This window comes from Cynocephalus volans, chromosome X, assembly GCF_027409185.1.
Source record: "Cynocephalus volans isolate mCynVol1 chromosome X, mCynVol1.pri, whole genome shotgun sequence".
NCBI lineage: Eukaryota > Metazoa > Chordata > Mammalia > Dermoptera > Cynocephalidae > Cynocephalus > Cynocephalus volans.
In genome coordinates, this window is record NC_084478.1 from 133613868 (window position 1) to 133629744 (window position 15877).

General features: G+C 42.4%; 1 non-coding gene across 1 annotated transcript; it reads right to left on the minus strand.

Moving 5' to 3' along the window:
- Positions 1–1128: 1128 nt before the first annotated feature.
- On the minus strand, positions 1129–1201 carry TRNAR-CCU (transfer RNA arginine (anticodon CCU)). Its single transcript has one exon. It is a non-coding gene; the product is annotated as a tRNA-Arg (tRNA).
- Positions 1202–15877: the final 14676 nt, after the last annotated feature.

The window sequence follows — 15877 nt, forward strand, 5'->3', positions numbered from 1 at the left end:
ACAAGGGAGCATCACACAGCCCATCCCATGGGAAGTGTTTTCAGCACGAGGGGTGTGGGAGATGGGCACACTGGGGGAACACTGGGGCACAGCAAGGACAATTGACCTGCACCCCAATCACTGAAGGATCACTCAGAGTAGACTGGTCAGGAATATAGAATTGTATGGGGTGCAGTTTGATGAAAAGACTCAGGCCCAGATCAGAGTTTCTACACAACCCAGGTGTACTGGGTCTCTGGAGAGCCAGAAGTACCTACAAGGTCAACCATTAACACCCAAGCTGCACAAAAAGCCTTCCCTAGGGAATCAGCAGCAAAGCAGCAATTTAGCTAACCACACAGCTCAAGTACTGGTCTCCACAGGAAGTTCCCCCATTTTAGAAGTAAGCAAAGGACAAAAAATTAACTCCAGCCCACACACACTACAAGTGATTCTGGGCCTGTCCAGGGACCTGAGGCATGGAGTGGGGACCAGATCCCCCTCCCACAACCAGGCACACCACCAGTGCCTTGGGGCCAGTCCAGGGTCTGGAGGTGTGGAGCTGGGGACTGGACACCCCTCACAACCAAGCACACCACCAGTGCCAAGGAGCATGCCAAAAACATCACCTCCATGTGGGTCACCCACCACAGCCACCACAATAACCCCAGCTGCTGCGAAAGTGGCTAGATGCCACAACTACCATGCAGATGGTCCGCCAGCCACTGGAGTGCATTGACACAAGGAGAGTCACCATCAGAGACCAAAGAAAAGAAAGCCCACAAAGCTCATTCCAGAGTGACAGAAAGCATCTGCTCTACGATAATATTGGGGGACCTGAACACACCTCTCAGCATTGGACAGATCATCTAGGCAACAAATCAACAGAGTAACCATTATTGTTTCAGAAGCAGAGAAGAAATCTGGGGTTATCAGAGGGGGGAGGAGGGAGGGAGAGGGGGATAGGGAGAGATTGGACAAGGGGCATAAAGAATATGCATGATTTGTAACAATATATATGCTAGTGGTATTGATCTGATTAACATATGTCAATGTTGAATCCCCCAAATATGTATAATTAATTATGATTCAATAAAAATTAAAAAAAGAAAAGCCCCACGTGGCCATAAAGAGAAACCTGTCTTAGTCCACCCCAGGTGGGACTCGAACCCACAATCTCTGACTTAGGAGGCCAATGCCTTATCCATTAGGCCACTGGGGTTCCTGGTAAAGTAGCTTCCAATCACATGATTCTAAAAGTGTGATGTTGCATGTTGCATAATGACATCACTTCCAGAAGTATCCAGGCGCAAAACCCGATTGGGGGGGAAAAAAGTACTGCTTTAGTGCTTTATTTTACCTCACAGCACTTATCGCTATTGAATATACTCAGTATTTTACTTGTTTATTTCTCTCATCATCTGTCTCCCACCCCTCACCAGAATGAAATGTAGCAATATCTTTCATATCGGTCCACTTTACGGCTGGATTCTCAGTGTCTGGTATAAATAATAAAATACTTGTTGACTGGGTGAAAGCACTCAGTCCTGTGCTTGGCACAAAAAAGAGGCTCAGTAGATGCCATCCTCTCTTGCATTCTGCTTCTTCCCTCGTCCCTTTTCTTCTAAGTGCCCATAAATCCCCAAGCCCCCACCCCTGCTCACTTTCAGCAGCTGAATCCGAAAGAAGATGGTTTGCAGATATAACAAGGCTGCTCAGGATGGCCACTCCTGTCTAGGAGGAGGCTCTTTGCCTTCTCCACCAGCTCTGCAGCACTTGGGCTTCAGCCTCCTCCCTTTCTGCTGTCCATCCTGAGCCCCTGCCATGAATTGCCAGTGCATGTCCAGGAACCCGCCCTCTCTATTCTCCTTTCCCCTTCCTTCCATGTGGTCCACAGTGAAATTCCAGTGGGGGTGGGAATGACTACCTTCTGAATCTGAATAAGAGCACACAGGAAATGAGAGGATTGGGGCCCCTCTTTCCATGTCAACAGTAAAAAAAGATAGTCATAAATGTTCCCATTTTATTGAGTGCTGAACATGTGCTATGCTCTTTGTACATGTTTTCTCAAGTAATCCTCATAGTAACACTGGAGGGGGAAGTGTTGTTATTGTCCCCATTTGGTAGATAAGGAAAATAAAGCTCATAGGGGCTAGCTGATTTACCCCAAACTGTAGCTGCAACCGGAACCCATGTAGTATAACTCTAAAGCCCCTGGTTTATTGAGGGGCCCAGGAACTCAAGGCAAGTCTATCGAAGGAGGCGTTCAGTAAATACAAGGGTACGTAATTCCTAACCTCTCCACGTACTTCCTTTTTCCTCTCAAGGGTATTTAATTCCCAATGTCTCCATGGACTTCGTTTTTCCTCTCTGTACTTCTGAACTACTCGGTGAGCACTTGGCAGAGCTACCTCATACCAGAGTCTCTTTAATGCCAAAGGTCTGTCTTCATATCTGGTCTAGACTATAAACTTACTGGGGACAAAGCCCATGTATAATTACTCTTTATGGCCCTCATGACTATCACACAGCAGGTCCTTAGTAAACAACAAAGACAAGGACAATAGCATCAGCAGCAGACACTGGAGTCATAGATGTAGGTTTAAATTTCAGCTCTGATTCTAACTTATTTTGTGACCTTGAGCACTTTGCTCCACACCTCTGAACTTGTTTCATCATCCGTAAAATGGGCTCAATACAAGGTGCTTATTTCAGAGGGTTGTTGTAATTTAAAAATGAATACAAATGTAGCAACTAGAAGAGTGCTTGGCATAAATATTCAATAAATATTAGCTATTGTTGCTGTTATTATTACTGAGCTCCTATGTGCTAGGTGCTTTAATATTCACTTTTTTAATATACTCCTTATCACACCTGAGCATAATAGATGGTATCCCTTTTTTATACACAAGGCTCAGAAAGATTAAAGTAGCTTGCACAAAGTGGCAGAGTGGCGTTTTGAGTCCTCTGTGCTACTTCTGCTACATAAGTGAAATAGTTTCATCTTTTCTGAAGGAGTGGAATGGAGAGCTTCCTTGCTTATGCTATTTCTTTAATGAAATGCTTGCTCAAGACCTTCACAACCACCAAGCAATGGAGGCTCTTACCCAACTTTCCCCAGAAACCTGGCTAGGAGGAATGGATGGGGTCAGGGAGGAGCGGAAGGGGGCGCTGGCTTTCTCAGGAGCTGAGGCTGAGGACAGGGTGTCGAGGGAAGGCCAAAGCAGAATTAAATCCAAATGCAGGTGATTACACTGAGGCTAGGAATATGACAGCCCTCCCTCTCCCCCCAGCTGCAGTGGGGCCGGCTTCTAGCAGCTGGGAAGGCTTTTGCACTCACTGCAGGCAGGCAGTTCTTTGGGAGCCAATGTTTGCTTCCCTTTCTCCTGGAATTGGTGCAGGGATGTGGTGCAGAGCAACAAACAGAGACCAAATAACCTAATTCAAGGCCAAACAGATGCTTTCTTCTTGAAGGTATTCAGGGAGATGATCTGCAATAGAGCTGCTTGTTGCCTCTCCCTTATTTGGGGGCCTTGTGTTGGGGGAGAGCTCATTGCCTTCTCTTGGGATATGAGCCAGCTGGAATAGATGCTTCACTAAGAGACATGTGTGCACTTTGTCCTGATCTGAGCTCCCTGTGAAGGGCCATTGAACTCATCAAGCAACTCCAGGAAGTGGAAGAGGATCAAAGAACACAAGAGAATCATGGTTTAAGCTTCTTTTAAAGTCTAGTCTGGGTGTGCTGTCAAGAGGGAGGAGGCAGTTTCCTTGCCCAAGGGTATCATACAAAGAGAAGAGTTGTGAATCCCCATAAAGGACCACTTGCACCATAAGTGCCCGAGCAGGGGAGGAGTGGGGCTTGTAATATTCAGACTATTGAGCCCCATCTTACACCCTCCAAATCAGAATCTGGGGGAGTGGGGTGGGGGGCAGGGTCCCAGCAGCCAGCAGTTCAAACAAGCTCCTCGGGTGACTCTAATGTACAAGAAAGTTTGAGGACAGTCGGGTCAAAGCACGGGCCTTTGAGAGTTCCAATCCTGCCTCTATTACTTACCAACTCTTGATCTTGGTCAAGCTATTTAACCTCTCTGAGACTTAGAGTCTTCCTTATGGAGTAATAATAGTACCTCACTCACACTGCTGTTGGGAGGATTAAATGGACCCCAAAAGCACAGGCAACAAAAGAAAAAATAAACAAATGAGATTATATCAAACTAAAAAGCTTCTGCACAGCAAAAGAAACAACAGAGCAAAAAGAAAACCTACAAAATGAGAGAAAATATTTGCAAACTATGTATCCAATGAGGGATTAATATCCAGAATATACAAAGAACTCAAATGACCCAACAGTAAGAAAACAAGTAACCCAATTAAAAAATGGGCAAAGGAGCTGAATAGACATTTCTTATATGAAGATAAACAAATGGCCAACAGACACGTGAAAAAATGCTCAAAATCACTAGTCATCAGGGAAATGCAAATCAAAACCACGTTGAGATATCATCTCACCCCCGTTAGAGTGGCTATTATCAAAAAGACAGAGAATAACAAATGCTGGTGAGGATGTGGAGAAAGGGGAACCCTCCTACACTGTTGGTGAGATTGAAAATTGGTGCAGTCATTTATGGAAAATGGTATGAAGGTTCCTCAACTACAGATAGATCTGCCATATGACCCAGCAATCCCATTGTTGGGTATATACCCAAAGGAATGGAAATCATCATGTCCAAGGGATATCTGCACTACCATGTTTATCACAGCTGTATTTAAAGTAGCCAAGATATGGAACCAACCTAAATGTCCATTGACAGACAATTGGATAAGGAAAATGTGGTATGCATGCACAATGGAATACTACTCTGCCATAAAAAGGAATGAAATTCTGCCATTTGTAGCAACACGGATGAACTTAGAGAAAATTATGTTAAGTGAAATAAGCCAGGCACAGAAAGAGAAATACTGCATGTCCTCAGTCATAAGTGGGAGCTAAAATAAAGAAAAGAAAAGAAAGAAAGAAAAAAAGAAAGAAAGAAAGAAAGAAAGAAAGAAAGAAAGAAAGAAAGAAAGAAAGAAAGAAAGAAAGAAAGAAAGAGTCACAATAATACATTCAACTTTCAAAAAAAAAAAGAACAGAACTGTGGTTAGAGATGGAAAAGGGAGAGGGGGAGGGGATTTGGCGAGAAACTAGTTAAGGATCACAAAGATTGATTATGTTTTGTAAACATGAGTATACTAATTATCCTGATTTAATCACCACATATTGTACACATGTACTGATATTTGATTCTGTACCTCAAAAATATATATAACCAATTATATTTCAATAAAAAAACTGTTAAAATAAAAAAAAATGATAGTTATTAAATTTCTCATCCCATCATGCATTTTCTACTTCCCCTTTTAAGTGGAAAATGCAAACTTATTTTTCTCCACTTGACGCATCCCACCCTTCCCTGTTACCAGCAGGCGTTTGGCACCTCTAAACACTTGTTAAAAAGTGTTTAAAACCTGCGCAAAGCAGAGACTCCACACAGTAGCCATAGATGTTTACCACACTGCACACCTTTCTAAGAAGTGCCTACCTGAGCAGTGCTGCCTTTTAGATGGCATTCTCTTCCCTTTCCACCTCCCTCCCCCTAAATTAAAACCTATGCGTACAGTGTTCCATCTCTCTATGGCCTTCCTTCTATCAGGGCTAGGGCACCAGTGAGTTAGTCATGTAGTTGCATAATGATGCAGACGGTCTTATCAATCTCTTGTGAGTTTGATGAATGGAAGTTATTCCTTCAAGAAGATTACCCCTGAATGGGCTGATAAAATGTGGTTTTTTAACCTCTAAAACTGAAAGCCAGCTCCTGGACCCAAGTTGACCCCAGGGAGACACACATACTTATAGACATGACCTCTCTGTCTTACCTCTTAACCATAGTACACTTTACTAATACCCCACAACTCTGCCTTCAACGTACTCCACTGACTGCTCTTTCTGTTTTCTTCATCTTGATGATCCTTTGCACCTAGTTTCACTCAGATTCTTTCACACAATAAATATTTATTGAGCTAATAAGGGTGCAAGTAGTTTATTCTGCAGATGAGTTATCCCAGAGATGTCTGTTATTCGTAAGATATGAAGAGCTATTTGACTTTCTGAGCAAGAAGTTAACTCTGGCTGCTCATTAGGATCATCTGGATAGCTTTGAAAAAAGATTCCTGGGTCCTAGTTCCAGAGATTCTGAATTAATTGGTATCAGAAGGTTTTAAAAGCCACCCTTACAGGGAATTTTAATGTACAGTTGGGGCTGGAGACCACTACTTTAAACTAGGTGAATTCACTCATTCCACAAATATTGGGTACTTATCATGTGCCAGGCACTGTTATAGGCCCTGGGAATACAGCCGTGAACAAAAGAGACAAATATCCCTGGTCTGGTGTTTCAATGGGGAAGACAGACAATAAATAAGATAGTTAACTAAAATATGTTAAATGATGACAAGTGTAATGGAGAAAAATAAAGCAAGGAAGGGATATAGGGAAGACCAGGGCTCATTTGTGATGCAATTTGAATTAGGGTAGTCAAAGAAAGTTTCACAGTTAAGGAAGGGACAATTAAAGAAGACCTGAAATAGTTTGGTGGCATGAGCCATGTAGATATCTGGAGAAAGAGGATACTTGGCAGAAGGAACAGCCAATGCAAAGAACTCAAATCAGGAGTGTGCTTGGTGTATTCTAGAAAAACAAGGAGCCTAAATGTGGCTGGTGGGAAGTGAGTTAGGCGGAGAAGGGTAGGAGATGAGACTAGAGAGCTCATGGTGGTAGTGGTAGGGGCTGGGTAAGTTGCTTAGGGCTTGTAGGCCATTGTAAGGACTAGGACTTTGAGTGAGATGAAAAGACATGGATGGATTTGAGCAGAGGAGTGGTACGATCCAATACACAAAGTATCACTCTGGCTGCTTTGGGATGGATAGACTATAGAGAGGGAAGGATGGAAGGAGGAAGGCTATGTTGGAGGTTAGGAGAGTATTCTGATTTGTCCAGCGTTCTTATCTTCTCTTATCCTCTCCCCTTGTGGGGACTAGGGGGAGGGTTGTGACCTTGGACTTTGTGCACATGCATACAGGAAGAAATAAATTAGATGTAAAAGTGTGCCTTACATATGCAGATGTGGCTTCTTTGGATCAAGAGCCAAACTCACCATGGCAATTTGAATCCCTTCCTCTTGTGCCTCTTATTCCACCTCAGATCCCCCTCCCAACCTAGTTCTTGAGTATTCTTAGACACATTTTTTTTCCATAGTGACCTATGTCTCTTATCCTGCTTTACTTCCTGCTTTTGACAGAGAAAGAGATAAAGACTTCTGCACTGACATGAGTAGAGATCTTGTTATAATGGCCACCTGTAAAACAGTAGCAGGAGGTAGAGACACTTAATGTGTAAAATGATCTTTGTACAGGAAAAATCAATACCATAAATGTGGACTTAATGGGACCCTCTGGGGAATGGGAATCTGGGCAATATAACGTTCTAGTTAATCGAAAAGTAACCCACTCCTCACCCCTGATTTCCACCCCCCCTGCTTCTTTGCATTAGCTCTTATTTCTGAGTATAAAAATAACAGTTTTTATGTATATAATGTGTCAGATACTAGGCTGGATATTTTACAGACATGATCTTATTCAACCCCCATAACAACTGATGCCTTTTTTCCCCATTTTAAAGCTGAGGAAACTGAGGCTCTCAGGTACTAAATAACTCACCTGAGGTGGCATAGTTAGTAAATGGCGAAGCCAGTCTGTCTAATGCAAAGGACTCAGCCTCAGAGATCAGAGTTTTGCCCACGATGGACTCTATTGTGTGATTCCTGGGCTTCAGACAGGGCCTTAGTGTTATCATACCAGCCATCTGGGGAGACTGTTCAGGGTTAGGAATGGAGGCAGAGAGGGAGGGTCAGGAGCCTGGGTTGTGCAATGGCAGCCCTTGGAATGAGGTCCATTTTTGATTATTTTTTAAAAGTAGGAGCCCCAATATCAACTTGTTTTCTTGTTATTAGGCTCTTCTAGTGGACCACAGAAAATCAATGTTTAGTTAATTGATCAGTGTTGTAATGTTATTATAAATAAGTATTAAAGCTCCCTCCTTAATTTGGTATATCCAGCTTTTATTTTTGGTGGGGGATGCAAGAAAACCAACCTGAATTAGCTATAAATCTGAAATCCAGACTATTTTAAATAAATACAGTTTCATTCCTTTCAGTCACATTTAGTAACACTAGCTAATGCTAACAAAGTGTCAAAGCAAGACCTGTTTTAATAAATAGATAAGAAGAATCATTCATTATTCTATGCAAATGAGTTCTTCCATCCTTTAAAAATGTCTGAAAATGTTTACTTTTTTGAAGAAGGATAAAATCTCTCCTTGCCATTTTGTTTAGCTTACTCATTTGCCTAACAAAGCCGATTTTCACAGATCAATTCACAATACCTTGATTTCAGCTCTGGTCTGAATTACCGCAAAATTTGAATGAGAAGTTCTGTGCTGGATAATTTCCACCTGCCCTTTCAGATCCTCTCTTCATCCTTCATCCTGCATTCTGCCTTGGGAGGTTAACCTTTAGGAATGACATCAAAGGTCTCCCTTTCCTTAGTTGGGCCAAGATGGCATCTCCAACTCCTGGGGCACCCTGCCTGCACCTTTATAAATAGCTCATTTATTAACCCTCACCCCTCTCCAAAGTATCCATTTTGAATGTGTCATCCATTTTCTGATGCGACCCCAACTGACACAGGTTTTGAATTATGTCTGTATCTTTATTCTGCATACATGTCTGAGACATTGATTTCAGGGTGATATGACCATAGTACTAATTTGAATGTACAAATCTCCATACAAGTTTGGTAATTTACTGGGTAGTGTCAGGGAACATAATGGACAAAGGAACAATCACAGACCTGGCCATCAAATTCCTGTGATGTGGGTTTCAGGAATCTGGGTACTAATAGATCATGACTGGGCAAAAGATAGGACTAGATTAAGAGATGATGGTGACCTGTCTGGCCTTTTTGCTCTCTTTCAAGATCTTCTGACTGGGAATTGGGTTGTGCGATGGGGTTAAGATAGAAAACCCCTGTGGACTGAATTCAATGCCCACAGTTTGTACAAGGAGTAGGGTAGAAACACCTGGTTCAGGTAAGGGACTTAGGAAAGGAGTCTGGATCAAGAATAAAAGATAGTGTGACCCAGGAGAACGTTAGATTGTAAACTCTTTGAGGGAAGACACTGTGACTACCTTGCTTGTTGCTGTTTTCTTATTAGTGCCTAGCCAATTGATTGGCAAATAGTAGGCATTCTATAAATATTTGACTAAATTAATGAATAGACAAAGATGAGAGACATACAGACTTAATGCACAATTAAACTAGAGGGCTACCCTAGGAAATGAGAGTGGTAATTTGCCTTCCCTGGAAAAAAAGGCCCCAGTTGCACACTGCACATAATCTTTGGGTAAGTTATATTACCAGAGCCAAGGACAAGAACCAATGGTCAGTTTGCCTACTTCTAGTTTTAAACAGAGGAGGCTTTGAGAAAATGGGAATTGATTTGATGAATGTCTTCTTTAGGCTTAACTAGCTGTTTGACAATGCAGCTGTTTCTACTGAAAAAAGAAATGTCCATGTGGGCTCTGCTATTGTCTGAATGTTTGTGCCCCATCCTCATTCATATGTTGAAACCTAACTCAGTGTGACAGTATTAAGAGGTGGGGTTTTGGGGAGGTGATTAGGACATGAGGGCAGAGCCCTCATAAGTGGGATTAGTGAGCACCCTTATACATGAGGCCCCAGAGAGCTAGCTAGCCCCTTCCACCACGTGAGGACACAGCAAAAAGATGCCATCTATGAAGGACAGAGCAAGCCCTCACCAGACACTGAATCTACTGGTGCCTGCATCTTGGACTTCCCAGCCTCCAGAATTGTGAGAAATAAATTTGTTTATAAGCTATTCAGCTTCTGGTATTTTGTTATAACAGCCTGAATGGACTAAGAGAGCCTCTTTTCCTAGGACTTGTGGAATGTTATTTTCAGGCACTCTTTTCTAAGAACACAAGGTCACACTGATGATCTAGTCACAAATCAGTGCATTATATTTCTGTTGACAATTTTACTTCCAAAGCTAATTGTTTTACTTCAGAGTGCAATATGCAAGTGAAATGTTTTGAAATTTTAAAAGTGAGTGCGTATGTAATTACAGGATAATTACTTTATAGTTTCTCCTTAGACAGCCTACTTGAAGACTTTTACCTGGCAATGATTTGTGGGGAGGAGGGCACCTGAAGTCATACTCTGTGCTTTAAATTAAGAAGTTTACAGTACTAAAGTCGTTTTGTATATATCAGATAATTTATCTAGGGGGCCTTTGCAAATTCACAGATATCACTATTTCTACTCCTTCACCCCATGTTGATTGGAATCAGTTGGGAATCACTGATTTAAACTTTGCATCAGTTTGGACCAGACTCCCCTTCAAAAGATCTGAAATGGGGGGGTTAGAGTGAATTTCAAGAAGCATGAACAATGGTTCAGAAGAGAGGGAGTCAGTGAGGTTTAACAAGTCAATCAATGGTAATGGAATATGGTGACCTAAAGGGAACACCCTCCTTTCTACCCAACTGGCTGAGCTTTTAACATTTCAGGTCAGCCTTAGTAGCTAGAGCTGGTGAGAGAGAGCACCTTGACATCTCTGCTGAGCATCAGCTGACAAAAAATGAGATCATTTCTTTCTTTTACACAATTTTAATGTAATTCTTATGAATATTAGTGAAAATTGCTTTTTGATGGCTGGAGGGAAGCAAAGAACACTTTACTATCTTAACATCCTCATCCCTGACAACCCCAGTTAAAATGGAAAATTGTTGTGGTGGGAAGATTGGCTTCAGAGACTCTGATGGGGGCAGCAGGTTTAAATCAACCTTGATTAATCTATCTTCTTTGAAAATTGGTTGTGTAAAATGTTCAAGGTCAAAAGGAGACACTTCAGTCTCTGGATCTCGTTCACAGAGTGATTGTTCTGTGTTGTTCATGTAAAACACAAAATGTGGTATAATTGTGATGGGGAGAAGGGAATCAGAAAAGGAAAAGGAAGGTACAGAAGAGGCAGAGGCAGAAGTTTAGAGAATAGGGATGAAAATAAAAGAGGGAGGGGCTGAAAAAAAGTGAGGAGTGAAAAAAGAATGAGAGGTAGGGGGTAAAGGGTTTATAATTCAGTCCCAGCAGGGTATTGACAGAGCTACAAGGGCATGCTGAGAGCAAGTGCTGGAGCACTGAGGAATAAAACCTAGATTAGAAAAAAGGAAAAAAAAATCATGTAAAATCCAGCTTCTTGGGGCAGAAGGCTGACAATCCAAACATCAAGTCCAAACAGAAAGGGAGCAGGTTTAATCTCCTGGAGTCTATGGGGCTTTTTGCCTATGGAAAGTAGGATAGGAGTGCAGTTCTGGGGGCGCAAGGCAGAGATGGTGACAATGTCCATTTCTCCACTGGTTTTCCCAGGAGTTCAGTTGAAGCAGGACCCTGTCTAGCCTCAATATCAGCATCGTGAGGGTTGGGGCCTATGGAAGACAAGCTGCCAGGGCCCATGGGGGTGTAGGTAGACATGGAGAGGCCAACGGCTCAGCTGTCTGTGCTATTCGGAGGGTCTTCTGCTAGAGGATGCAGGGCTGCTGCATGCACCTCTGCCAAGGAAATGGCAAGGAGGCTGTGCTCTGCCACTGAGGGATTCCCAATACACTGACAACCATGGGGGCAGGCCTAAACAGTGGTGGCCCCTACTTCCCCCTAGTCTGCTGTGGAAGAGGCACAGCCTGAAGACCTCCTCTGAATATCAGGCTGCTTGCCTGAGCTTAGGACAGAGAGAGGACTGCATTTGGAGGAAAGTGAGTCTAAGGGAAGAAACAGGTGGTGGATGGAGAAAAAAGGCTGGAGGAAGGGAAGAAAGCAAGGTGTATGAAAAAGTTGCAGAATCCTAGATTTAGGCAATTGAAGAAAAGGAAAGATGGCAAGAGAAGAAAAGATCAGAGTCCCCTCTTCTTCATCTTCCCCAACTTTGAATTTATTATCAATTTCTGAAAAAAAGTCTTGTATTCTAGTGATGATTTATGGACAGAATGGTTTTATGGATTCTCTGTTAATTTGAGTCCAAGTAATTTCTTTTGCCTCAATGATGGTATACTGCACACTCTAGCTGTGATTATTCCCCAGGCCATAGCTACTGCTAAGATACCTTCTCATTTGCTGTATCCAGGATTTTTCTGGATTGTGGTGGTGGTGATGGTACTGAAGTACTGACGACCTCAAGTGAATGGTTTCTGGAATCTCATTCTTTCACATACATTAACCAGTATCAACATGATCTAAGGAACTACACTGCCAAGTCAGCCTGGCCCTGACTGTGTATGCGGGTCCCCAGCTACTCCATTAATCAGGATCCTTTTAAAAGATTTGGCTACTCAGTTACCCTGCTCTCCGAGGTGGTGAGGTGTGGCTGGCCTCCCTTGCCAGATGTGCTAGCTGCTTCTTCCAGAGTCCTGAGGGAGCCAGTTTTCAGTGGCTCTGCTGATTTTAAAAGGATGGGATATGTCTGTGTTTTGTGCTTTATGTGTTACTTCCGGCTGACTGCTTGCTGAAGTCTGTGAGGACCAAACACCACAAATATTCTTCTGAGGTTGTTGTTATCCAGAGTTTCTGATGTCAAGGGAGGCAAAATTAATGCTAAAAGCATGAAGAGTCTCTTGTTGACCATTGGGATACACGTGGCTGTAATTGATTCATTCCACGTGCTTGGTAACAATCCTGAATTTATTGGAATGTTTAATAATATTTCAAGCTCTTTCCTAGTAGAAGGAAGTTGCTGCCTTTTCCATTGGTAGTCATCAAGCATATCTCTGGAGCTATGTGGTAAATTGGAAAGAGCACTGGATTGAGGGTCAGAGCATTGATTCTATCAGGTGTCAGTTTAGTTAACTTGGACAGCTGGGTCTCAATGTTCTCATCTGTAAAATGGGAATGTTGGGCTAGAGCAGTGATTCTCAAATTTTCACATGCATTGGAATCGCCAGAAGGGATTGTTTAATCACCAATTATTGGGTGCATCCCTCAGTTTCTGATTCAGAAGGTGGAGCCTGAGAATTTGCATTTCCATAAATTCCCAGGTGATGTTGATGCAGCTGGTCTGGGGACCACACTTTGAGAATGATTGAGTTATATGATCTCACCAAGACTGTCTCTTTCTGAAATGTTGGGGTCTTGTAATTCTGTGGAGCATGGAGGCTGGTGAGTAATAGCCAGAGGAAATGGAAGAGCTTGTCTTTTAGCCAAATTTAGAGGTAGCCTCCAAAGTATGACCCAAGGGGCACAGAAAATTAGTTCCTTTCCTAGCCTGCTTTGAGCTTGAAATCCTTAACACAAATCTGTTTGGCTTAAGGTCCCTATTAGAATGTAAATATACCGTCATCGTCATAAGTCGTCAGTCTACTGAATCCACTCCTGTCACTGAGCAGGATGTGAAGGACTGGGATATAGGACAGACAAGGTTTGACCAGGTGAGACACAAGGCCAGCCTAGGTCAGGTATCATACTGGGGGCTCTGGCTACCATGAGGACCTTGGGTATCTAAGGCTGGTGATGAGAATCAACCTTTTAAAACTGGATAATCTTTTTTTTTTTTTTTTTAAGATGACTGGGAAAGGGATCTTAACCCTTGACTTCATGTTGTCAGCACCACGCTCACCCAGTGAGTTAACCAGCCATCCCTATATGGGATCCGAACCCACGGCCTTGGTGTTATCAGCACTGCACTCTTCCGAGTGAGCCACGGGCCGGCCCTAAACTGGATAATCTTTGAAGCAGTTTGTATTAGGAAAATATAAATGCTGATGATTATTGGCAAAGTAACTAACACTTACCATACAGTATGTGAAGTTCTAGGACAGAAGAAAACACAGGGGCCACAGAGAGTGGCCAAAAGAAGTACAAAGGACAGGGACTTTACTGCTCTGTCTGGCAATGGGATACAGGGACTACCAGGGACCATCCAAAACAGAACTGTTTCATAGTTAAGAGTTTGCCATCAGTGCTTTCTTTATCTGCTTCCTTCTATTCATTGAAAACTCACTATGAGCCAGATTCTATGCTAGATGCCTCATGTGAGTCATTACAGGTAACAGTTACAATAAGTCTAAAAAGTATTATTAATTGAATTTTACATATGAGGAAACTGAGATTCAGAGAGGTCAAATGACTTGCTCATGGTCACACAGCTGATAAAAAGCAGAGTTGGGATTAGAACCTTGTCTATCTAATACCAAAGATACCACTTAAAAATCAACTCTATTGAGTAAGAATTTACATACAATAAAGTGCACCTATTTAAAGGGTACAATTTAATGAATTTTGACATATGAATATACTTGTGAAACCACCACCACAATCATGACATAGAACATATCCACTACCTTCGAAAGTTTTCTCCTTCCTTTTTGCAGTCCATCCTTGCACCCTACCCAGCCTCAGGCAACCACTGACTGATCTGCTTTCTGTTGCTACAGATTAGTTTGCATTTCCTAGACTTTTATATAAATTGAATCATACTTTACATACTCTTGTTTTGTGTGTGTCTTCCTTCACTCAGTGTACTTTGAGATTCACCCATATTATTGTATCTACCAGTACTTAATTCGTTTTCATTGCTGAGTAGTATTTATTGTAAGGATATATCATATTTATTCATTTGCTTGTTCATAGACATTTGTTTTGTTTTCCAGTTTTTGGTTGTCAGGTATAAAAGTCTTTGTGTGGACATATATTTTCATTTCTCTTAGGAAAGTGACTTTCAGTTTCAACTATGACATGTAAAGAGATTGGAAGTCATTATTCCCGTCCTCACCACTAGAGAAACTGAACAAACTGAAAATCAGTGACTTCTCTTGAATCCACCGGAGAACTAAGATCATAGGGCAAACTGACACCCCAGAATCTGGAGATGCAGGTACATATGGAGAGATACAGCATTTGTAATTAGCTTACCTGGAGCAGAAGTCACTGGAATCTATTGACTAATAATTTTGACAAATTGCTAGAGGACAGAAGAAAACACAGGGGCCTAGCATGTGTGTGGACTAGCATGAGAGTTAAAAATTCCTGGGGGCTACAATCAAAGTGTGGGACTCCCACACTTCCATGGGCTTTCCTTCCAGGACCCCCACCAGCTTCTCAAGGTGAGGATCTGAGAAAAGTATCCTCTTGGCCCTGGCTAAGGAAGGGGAAGAGGAGTCATTGTAACAGACATGTAAAGTCTGCTCCACCGGAAAGCCCCTGCTCCTGGGTAAAAACTACCATTGGGCAATACTGAAACCTTATCCCACCTGGGAGAAGAGGATTGCTCCCGCCACCCCCACCTCCAGCCTGCTCCAGCATTTCTGTCACACTTTTAAAAACAGACAACAACAAAATATAGTCAAAAGGGGGCAGGGTTTCAAGGAAATAGATTGGGAATGCTGCAGCTAGGGATGGGAGTAGGGGCAGGGTGGAAAAAATTTATGCCCCTGAAGGAAGAACAGAAGTACTTGTGAAGGTCACATCCCACTAAAAGACCAAGAATTAATCAGAAGATGACGGCATGCTCCCCTCCTCTACAAAGTACCACCACACCAACAAGCCTCCAGTGTATGAAGGCACTTCAAAAAGCTCATGGAAAGATTTGTATTATCTTTTAATTCTACTTTTCCATGAATTTTCTGAAGTACCCTAGTACTAACAGCAGATTGCAGATGAAAAAGCCACAAGACATAGACACTAAGGATGAGGATTTGCGGAAGACCAAAGTCAAGAGGAGACAAAAACAAGGACACTG